Source organism: Cupressus sempervirens, chromosome 8, assembly GCF_028749045.1.
Source record: "Cupressus sempervirens isolate cs-2001-9-10 chromosome 8, ASM2874904v1, whole genome shotgun sequence".
Classification (NCBI taxonomy): Eukaryota; Viridiplantae; Streptophyta; class Pinopsida; order Cupressales; family Cupressaceae; genus Cupressus; species Cupressus sempervirens.
The window spans coordinates 8879982-8890731 of NC_143125.1; positions in this window are offsets into that span (position 1 = coordinate 8879982).

A 10750-nucleotide genomic window follows, 5' to 3' on the forward strand; every position below is an offset into this window, starting at 1 on the left:
CACTTATTTCACCTTAACCAATAGTCAACTTAAAATATTTAATCCATAATATCTTTTCCAACCTCTAATGGTACTGATAGCTAATGTATCTCAAAATGAAATAAAATAAATATACAAATCATAAATCTAAACACATAACACACTGATTTTGGTATCGCAGAAAACCCTTGGTTAGAGTGAAAAATGTGGTGAGGATGGTACCCACAACTCATCACTATAGTAACAAGGTGTTTGTTTGGTCAAAAGATTACAATAGTGTCATCTTTTGAATGACTACACTTTGTTAAAAGTGTGTAATACTCTACAAAGAGTATCAAGAGTCATATTAATGACTCCTTTGTTAAGATATGTAGTACCACTCTTACAGTGCTCACACGATTAAAGGATTTATAAAATATTATCCAAAATAAGAACTTCTACATCCTATTAAGGACTACCTTGTAAAAGGATTTCACAATTTAGTTGCTTAACTTGTTAGGTAAAAACAACAATAAATTGACCTATGTTTTTCCTTTTCTTTGCTTGATAGGTATGGTGCATCAATCACTAACTATCATCTTTATTATAGCTTATTGTTCCACCTCTACATTAGCTTTGTGTTATTGTTCCTACTCTAATAATTTTTTCACTATACTACATCCAATAAATTTTTATTCTATCTTGTCCTTCCTCTTTCTTTCTTTGTTTCATTTTTTTAATCATGCTTACTTGCTCTTTTTCACTTCTTGACCTAATTAGGGTTTTTAGAAACTTCTATAAACCTCATTTGACCTTTTCTCCCTTATGACACTAATAGACCTTAACATCTTTGATAAGATAATCCTTATAGGATTCAAGCAGTATTTTGACCTATGATAGTGATCTATACTTAAATATAGCAACCCAATATAACATATCTCCTTTAGTCTTTGTAACACAACTTTTTGCCAGCAATGACAACATTACATAAAAAGCATACAAAAGGGGTTCTATGATTTTTTCAAGGTAACACTCTTGGACAAGCTTTCTTGCTTGTTTAAACACTTGCATTTTCTTCAGTAAAGAAAGCTTATAACCAAGGAATGAGTTATCTCTTTGACTTGAACACCAATTGATCTTATTTTTTAGTCTCTCACTTCCCTCTTCTATCTCTCCCTAACCAAAATTCTTTCCAACAAATTTTAGGATGACCTTTCAACTTGGAATTTACAAATTGAACCCTCTTGGGATCTTTTATTCCTCATACTCAAGGTGCTCTTTCATTTCATTGATATAATTGATCAACTCTTCTAAACTATTTTTTGCAAAAAGGTGGAAACTTCAATCTTCGGTCTCTTTCTAATCTTGGATATGGATCTCAAACTCTTGGCTTCATTGTGATCACTTGTCACTTTTTGCACTTCTTCAAATTGTCCTTCTTTAGATTCATCCTCACTTTCATCTCTTTCTCTAATTTAAGCTCCTTTCATAGCCTTTGTACTTTTCATTTGAGGAATCTAAAATCCTCTTCAATCACAACAATGGCTCTTCCACCATGGTTCCTTCCTAGAGGAATATTTCTTAATTATTTATCAAATCCACAATGACATTTTAGGCGTGAAATATTGTGTGTTCAATGATCTATTTACACACTTAGAAACTTAATCTCTAATACCACTTGATGAAGGGTATTCACCTAGCTAAACCAAACACACACACACACAAAACAACAAGGAAATAAATAGAAATTGCAAGAAAATGACACTTGTTTTCAGTTATCTTCAATGAAATGGTATTGCAATATTTATAAAACTAACATTTTACATCCAAATGAGCATTTTCATTGCAATAATCTCTAAGCTAGAGCGACAAAATACCCTTCTTCAATTGAGACCAAAACCCACCTACATCTCTATATTTGTGAACCCACAATAGTAGGTTCACTTTTTTGACAACTTAGATAGTAAAGTATAAGTTCTAGAAAAATAAAACTTCGCATTCTGACACCCATTTCCACTAAACCATTAAAAACTTCAAGATGATATAAATTAGAGCCTTTTAAAATTTTGTGTATAGAATCTAAAAATATTTTTGTAAATTTTGTGGAATTTATTTGAACAGATCTATTAGATTTCTACAATCCATGAAAATGAGATTTTTTTATTTTTGGATTTGACTATGTAAATTTTTTTACCACCAACGTTTCGGATCATACTACATGATCTATCATCAGGATGCAAGAGAATATGAAGAACAAAAAAAAGAATCATCAGAATGCAAGAGAACATGAAGAACAAAAAAATCATCATCATTTTGTTGTTCTTCATGTTCTCTTACATCCTGATGATGGATCATGTAGTATGATCCAAAACGTTGATGGTAAAAAAATCTACACAATCAAATCCAAAAATTAAAAAATCTCAAATTATTTGAATCCATTATTATACCTCCTTCAAAAACTAGTCTTTTACAATAAACATAATTTTAAAAAAGTAGCACTCTCTTGTTCAAGCATGTTGGAATATTCAAATGGGAAGAGTACTTCTGAGAGGGGGGGTGAATTAGAAGTAACACACTTAAAACTTTTAAAATCCTTTAAAACAAAGAACTGAAAGTAAATTGCATGTATGTAAACATATTAAATAAAAATAAAGTAAACACATGACACCAGAATTTGGTAACCCAGAAACCCTCCAGGAATAAGAAGGTAAAACTAGGGTGGGGATGATATCCACAAAATCACTGCAACAATAATTGTTTGACCACTTCTGATGGTCTGCCCTCTGAAAGGTCTGCCCTATTAAAGGGTTTACACTGTGTCAATAGTGACTTAGCTAAAGGATTTACAAACACTTTACATGAAGTGTCATCTAGTTAAAGGATTTAGTCACCTCTTCAAAGGATCTACAAAATAGTTGTTAAGCTAACCTATCATCATAGGGTTTTCTCTATCTAATACAATGGCTAGAGAGTATTAGAAATCTTTGACCTGATTGCTTACAATCTTCAATTGCTAATTTCAAGTACTTGATCTGCTCATTCTGATGTGATCCTTGCTTGATCTGATATCTATTCATATCTATTGTACTATTCTGATTCAACTAGATGTGTAATTGTTTCTCAATTCACTAAGTCTTTGATGCCCCTATTGTTTGCCTTGTTCTGCAATTTTTCTATCTGCTTAGCAACTTCCTTAACTTCTATTTAGCAACTTAAAATTGTGGGGTCTAAGCCTTCTTATATAGACTTTGTAGATTGAGGTTTAGCTATGGATCTATGATCCATATTGAATCTTTAATTCTCGCTCATTCCTTGCATTTTTCTCATTTGTTGCATGCCTTCTCCATTTTTCTAATTGGTTGCATGTTGATTGCATAGGAAATATAAAAGATTCATTCTTATCCTTATTATCCTTCAAAATCCTTCTATGTTGGCTCAAAAAAATGGTTTACATCTAAGTTTGTGAAGCCACAAACTCATATGTTAATTTTGTGTTACTCAACACATACTGGACTACTAATGCTTGGCACATGTTTGATCCTGGTTTACTCAGCACCTATTTCATTTAGTCTTGCTCGGCATCAACTATGACTCAGCACCTATATATCACTTGGCACCTATATAATGCTTGGCACCTGAAGTCACTCGACACCTATTAGAATTTTGGCTCAGCACATACTATAGATTGACATACATAGTGTACTCAGCTTCAATGTAGAAAGTGGTTAAGTGTATTGACACTCAAGTGTCAAAACCATTCTAAGACCAACAATCACCCCCTTTCACATGAGTGTCAAAAACACTTAACTAGACATTATTCATCTATCCTTATGAGTGCCCTATCCAATCTGCTCTACATATGTACAAAATTTCAAAATTTGTTCAAAATACCTTATAACTCCCCCTGAGCTGATTGTGCCATTTCATTCTTGCAACCAAAATTCTTTTGTTGATGTACCTTATATTACTTGCCTTTACCCTATTCCTATAATCTGTACTTGTGTGCTAAGCTATTTTGTCTACTCTGATTGTCCTTACAGGTTTTATTCATATCTCCCCCAAAAAATTATTTCTCACCCATACTATTTACACATTATGACTTATCTCCCCCTTAGTCATATCTTCCTTATTATTATTTCTCCCCCTTTTTGACACTTATGTCAAAGGGTTCTAAGGAGTAATACCATATTTAGCCAAAAATGTATTGTTTACCTCCATTATCATCTTGAGAGTTGCATCCCAATTCTCCCAAGCAATTTCAAGTGACTTATGTTGGATGGCAATCTCTGCAACAAGATGTATAAGTCCATCTAATGTAGAAAGATTAGGATCTTTCTTTAAGATAGCTTTAGCATAGACTTGTTCTTTGTGGAGGACCTCCAAATGTGTGGTTATGGAGGATTGAATCTGCATCAATTTGGCATTTATATTAGCCTCTTCACTTGTAAGTGTAGCTAATTCTCTTAGAGTGTGAAGTGATTGGGCAAAATGCTTCTCACTTTGAGCTAGATCTTTTGGTAATTGCATGCTAGAAATCTTCGTATTTCTCTCCAAGCTCATTATCCTTTGGCTTGTCTCTTGTGTGAAATTGGAAAAATCACACAGCTTTTTGTACAATGAGAAAATGTTCTCAAGTACAATTTTGACCTTTTCAATTTTCTTGGCCAATTCTACCTATTCAAGTGCTATACCACTTGATATTTTTTCATTTACCTTTCCTTTAAATTTCCTTTTAGACCACTCCATAAGTTTGACATTTGTATCCTAGACTTCATTTGTCATCTGGTCAACTATATCTAATAATTGTCCCATTATAGGCTTTGACTCATCTGGTGACTACAAGCTGAAGGCATCCATAAAGATGTCCTTTATCTCATGTAGTGCTTGCTTATGTTTGTACTCTTTTCTAAGTATTTCTTGTCTTTTCCTCCAATTTAATGCATTTTGTATTTCTGTAATCTACTCCATTGTGATAGTCTTTGAGTCATAAGAAGAAATGATTATCTCTTCATCTAACTCAGGGTCTCAATAGTGAAGTACCCTAGACACCTTGGTTGAGCTCAAGCCTAGTGTGGATATTTGCAAAGGTATGGCTTTGGTTCTTGACTTTTGAAGAGTCTTTGTAGGAGTGCTTGTTTTTGGTAGTTCTACCAATGTCTAAATAGTGACTTGCTCCCCTTCCTTTGATGTTTCCTCCTTATCATCAGACTTCCCTTCTTCTACACTAGGCTTCTAAATGGTATCACTTGTTGCTATTGGTGGTGGAAGCATTAAAATTTTAGTGATAGTAGTTGTATAGGTAAAAGATGGTTCATGTGGTTTCACCTTGTCTCTTTTTGGTTTTGCTACTACCTTATGTAGCTCATCTACACTCACAAATATAGGGTTTGTACATAATTGTGCCTGTAGAATGGATTGGTGAAGGATATAGGAGAGATCCTTTATAGTTAGAGGATTGATCTTTAGAGCTGAATTGTCAGGAATATCCTTGATAATCATTGTGTCTGCAGGTGTGATGGTTACATGAGGAGGGCTAAGGAGTGGCATTTGTGAGTCTTGCACACTCTGTTCCTCTTGTTGTTGTTGTTTAGTTGTTGCCATGTCTTCTCCCTTTTTTGTTTCCTCCTCTCCTTTTTTCTTATCTTCTTCTCCTTTCTCTTCCTCCTTCTTCCCTTATTCTTGCTTCTCTTCCACTTTATTTTCCTCTATCTTCTTCTTGGAACTAGCCTCTACCTTATTTTCTTCTTCATCCTTCTCATCAGTTATCTGGTAGATTGTCTTCCACAATTGTGTGGACTTATTCACTACATCTTCAATCTTATTTTGTAGGATGTTGAAGGCTCTATATTTAGGTGAAAATTTGCCACCATGTTTCTTATTAGCCTTTGTTATTTGACCTCTTTTTAGGTTAGGCATCACTTGTGCTAAGGTAGATTCTTTGATCTCCATTTCCACTTTCAGAACATAATGCCATTTATTTTCAATTATCTAATATAGCTCTCTAGGCATGGTATTGTCTAGCTCTAGAGGTGTATTCTTAAATTCAGCCATCATGGCATATACAAATTCCTCTATTTTATTTTTCTCTTCTACTTACCTTATTAAAATCAAGACTTTTCAAATCATTTAAATCTACATTCTTAATATTTTCACAAATCTTATCTATGGAAGACTTAGGAGGATGGCTTATCACTCTGAATTGGTTGATATCCTCTGTCTCAGTCTTCTCCTGATCATCAATGTCTGGATGTGCCACATATTTTCTTATTTTCTTTGGCACTTCATCTGTCTGTTGAGTGGCCTTCTTGTTCTCTTTTGATTGTTCCTTGGCCTTTTGCGTAGATGCCCTTGTGCTAGCTCTTGTTGTTGGTGTTGGCTTGGCTTGTGTTGTTCTTGTAGCCTTCTTGGGTTTGGGTTGAGCTAGAGGCTGAATTTTAGCCTTTCTCTTCTTTGACTCAGCTTGTGTAAGTTCTTTTTTGGCTTCTTCTTCCTTGTCTTCACCTAAGCCTTAAGTTAATTCTATTGGATCTTGCCCTTTTTCTTCTTCTTCTTCACTCTCACCTCCTTCTTCTTCTTCTTCTTCTTCTTCTTCTTCATCATTTGCTTCTCCTTCAATATCTACACCAAATTTCTTCTTTATCTTCTTCACTAATTTATCTTTCCTTTTAATTAAAAATGTTGTCTTCAATTCTATTTCAACTTTGTATTTGACAACATCATATGTGCCAAAATGGGGTGCTTCCTTATCTATTTCTTCTGCAAGCAATGTTGTGATTGTTGCTAAGGCTTCATCTACATCAAGTTCATATCCTAATGGCCTTAGCCATCTTACCCTTGGAATTGCTGCCCAGATATAGGTATAGTCAATGTCAACCAAAAAGCATATGTCATTGATATGTTTTTCTGCTTAGAAAACTAGTATTCTAACGCTTTGCTTCATGGATTTCTTAAAATCCTCAAAATAGCTTGTCATTTGGGCTTCAAAGTTGTCACCCATCTGATCTATGTACACATTGATTTGTGTGATTGTAGTTTTGTTTGGATTCCAAATCACCTTTCCAATTGAAGGAAACTCTTCCATGACATAGAAAAATATGCACATAAGAAATGAACCAAACTTGCATTGAGCTCCTTTTGACCTTCTAATTGCTCCTAGGTAATCCCTATGCACTATCCTCTTGGTAATCTTAACTGGTCTTGTTTCCAACCACAAAAATGCATTGTGAATTCTATTGAGAACAATTCGTATCCATTCTATTTTGAAACCTGTGGGGTAAACTAGGGCATTTGTTAAACCCTTCTTCTCAACTATCTGAAATTCATCATTCAATATCTTGTTATCATATAAATTAATCATAGGCTTGGAATAACTCAAGGTCACCTATTGCTCGTATTTTTTAGTTGTAACACTTCTTGACATCTTGTACCATGACAACCTTGGGTGGAATTATGGACAACGCGTCGATAGGGTCATTTCTGTAGGCTACTTCAAGAATGGGTCTAAACTCAGGTTGTTTTACTTCATTACTAACTAGCTGGACCTCATGACTTTCATTTCCCTTGGGGTTCTTAGAACTAGAAGCCATTATACCAAACTAGGGTTTTAATATACTAAAAAATTCAGAACTACGTAGCTCGACACTTAATAAATACCTTAGATTGACAAAATTTATGTTGAATCATTGTTGAAATTGACACTAATGGCTTCAAGGTTGTTGTATGATCACTTATGCACTCTTCTCATCTTTGCTCTATGTTCGAATGGCATAAAAATGAACAAAATTTGACCTTATGCCTTTCAAAACCTAGCATTAAATGCTTAGTGCATACAACTATAAACTCGGCACTAACTATCAACTCTATCACTATTAGCAACTCGACATCCACTGGAGCTTTGCTCAACATCTGAGTGCAGTTCGGTAGTATTTGCAAAAACTTCAAAATTTGACTTGGCATCTTTTCTCATGCTGATTTCTTCTTTCTAGTAATTCTTTTTCTTCGGACTAAAGCATGATATAACTATGTATATCAGTCCCATACACCTATTCATGCTTAAGTTGATGAGGTGTGATCACTTGACCTCTTGGGTGAAGTGATACCTCCATTTAATGTACTACACTCATTTTTCTTCTTCCAAGTCTTGTTCATTCGCCCTTTGATTTGTTCAACATCTACCTTCTCTTTTCCTTTGTTGACTTCTGACTTGGGTGCCTTTGACTTTGTTGGGCAATTCCTCCTGATATGACCAGTCTTCAAGCAACTAAAATATGTGGTTTGGCTCAACCATCTACTATAGTTTCCTCTGAAATGTGTCCTTATGCAATTTTTAGGAATGTGTCCATACTCTTGACAATATTGATAGTTATACATGGTATCATAATCCCAGTTGTAGTGGTGTGCATGGTTGTTTTTCCTTGTAGGATGATTAGGTGTCCACATTGGCTTTGATCTGCACTCAAAAGCTCTATGTACATACTTCTTGTAGTTACAGCAGTGACCCTCAAATCTTGGTGTCCTCATGGTCTTGGTTCTACATTCATGTGCTTGATGTCCTTGCTTTTTTCACTTATGAAAAAAGCTTTCATTTTTAGGCTTATCGTGCTGATGATCATTCTTGCTCCTACATACATTAGAGGTATGTCCCTTTTTACCATAGAAATGACAAGTGGGTTTAGTGTTCTTACCTTTGTTACTCCTTTCTTCTACAGTCTTGGATGATCCTCCTTGTTCAGTGCTAGTGTAACCAAGTCCTGAAGTATCATTACTGGCCCTTGGTGATTTCAATAATTGCTCAAAGTACTTGATAGCCTCATTGGGTTTGTTGAAACTTTCTGCTATCTCCTTTTCTCTTTTTAGGTCATTTTGCAGTTGATCATTTTGTATCTTCAATATCTCTCATATTCAACTCATGATGCGCATTCATCATCTGACTTAAAGTGTCAAGCTACATGTTTGAGATTCTTTCAAACTCAATTGTCTTCTCCTCTAGTCTATTGGTAAGATTTCTCTTGTCATCTTCTATCATGGCCTTGTCTTCAATGGCTTTCTTCTTTTGTTCAATCACTTCACAAAGCATTATGGCTTGTGACTCTTGTTCAAGCTTGAGTATTCTGATTTCTTCAGCTTGTGCTCTATTTTTCTCCATCAATTCAGCTATTGCAACATCAAGTTCTTTGGAATCTCCATTGTAAAACACTTGTGTTGTGTCAATCTCCTTGTAGTGTATGTCATTTTCAGCTATGGCTATATCCTTCCTTCTTTTCAAGGACTTCTCAATTCCTCTTTGGCTTCCTCCAATTTGTGTAAAGTGAGATGCACGTTAATCACCTGATTGTCTATGATCTTCCAAAGTTTGAAGACTTTCATCTTTAGATATTTTCTCTTAAGCTATTAGGCTTTTCCTTGTGAGAACCACACGCTAATACCAATTGTTGGAATATTCAAATGGGAAGAGTACTTCTAAGAGGGGGGGTGAATCAGAAGTAACACACTTTAACCTTTTAAAATCCTTTAAAACAAATAACTGAAAGTAAACTACATGTATGTAAACATATTAAATAAACATAAAGTAAGCACATGACACTAGAATTTGGTAACCCAAAAACCCTCTAAGAATAAGAAGGTAAAACTAGAGTGGGGATGATACCCACAAAATCACTACAGCAATAATTGTTTGACCTCTTTTGATGGTCTACCCTGTTAAAGGCTTTACACTGTGTCAATAGTGACCTAGCTAAAGGATTTACAAAAACTTTACATGAAGTGTCACCCTGTTAAAGGATTTAGTCACCTCTTCAAAGGATCTACAAAATAGTTGTTAAGCTAACCTATCATCATAGGGTTTTCACTATCTAATACAATGGCTAGAGAGTATTAGAAATTTTTTACCTGATTGCTTACAATCTTCAATTGCTGATTTCAGGCACTTGATCTATTCATTCTGATGTGACCCTTGCTTGATCTAATATTTGTTTGTATCCCTTGTACTATTCTAATCAACTGGATGTGTTATTTCTGCTCAATTCACTAAGTCTTTGATGCCCCTCTTGTTTGCCCTGTTCTGCAATTTTGCTATCTCCTTAGCAACTTCCTTAACTTCTACTCAACAACTTAAAATCATGGGGTCTAAGCCTTCTTATATAGACTTTGTATACTTAGGGTTAGGTATGGATCTACGATCCATATTGAATCTTTAATTCCCACTCATTCGTTGCATTTTTCTCATTGGTTGCATGCCTTCTCCATTTTTGTAATTGGATGCATGCTGATTACATAGGAAACATAAAATTTTCATTCTTATCCTTATTATCCTTTGAAATCCTTCTATTTCAGCTCAAAAAAATGGTTTACATTTGAGTTTGTGAGGCCAAAAACTCATATGTTGATTCTGTGTTACTTGGCACATACTGGACTACTAATGCTCAGCACATGTTTGATCCTGGTTTGCTCAACACCTAGTTCATTCAATCTTGCTTAGCATCAACTGTGACTTGGCACTTGTATATCACTCGGCACCTGTATAATGCTCGACACCTCAAGTCACTCAACACCTATTGGAATTTTGGCTCAGTACATACTATAGCTCGGCATACATAGTGTACTTAGCTTAAATGTAGAAAGTGGTTAAGTGTATTGATACTCAAATGTAAAAACCATTCTAAGACCAACAAAGCATAATATTTTTCATAAAATATATATAAATATTATTCTTTTAAATTTAGTTTTGTAACATCCATATCTAATGTTTACAATTGTTTTAATGACTTATCCTTAGCATTTCATATTTTATTAA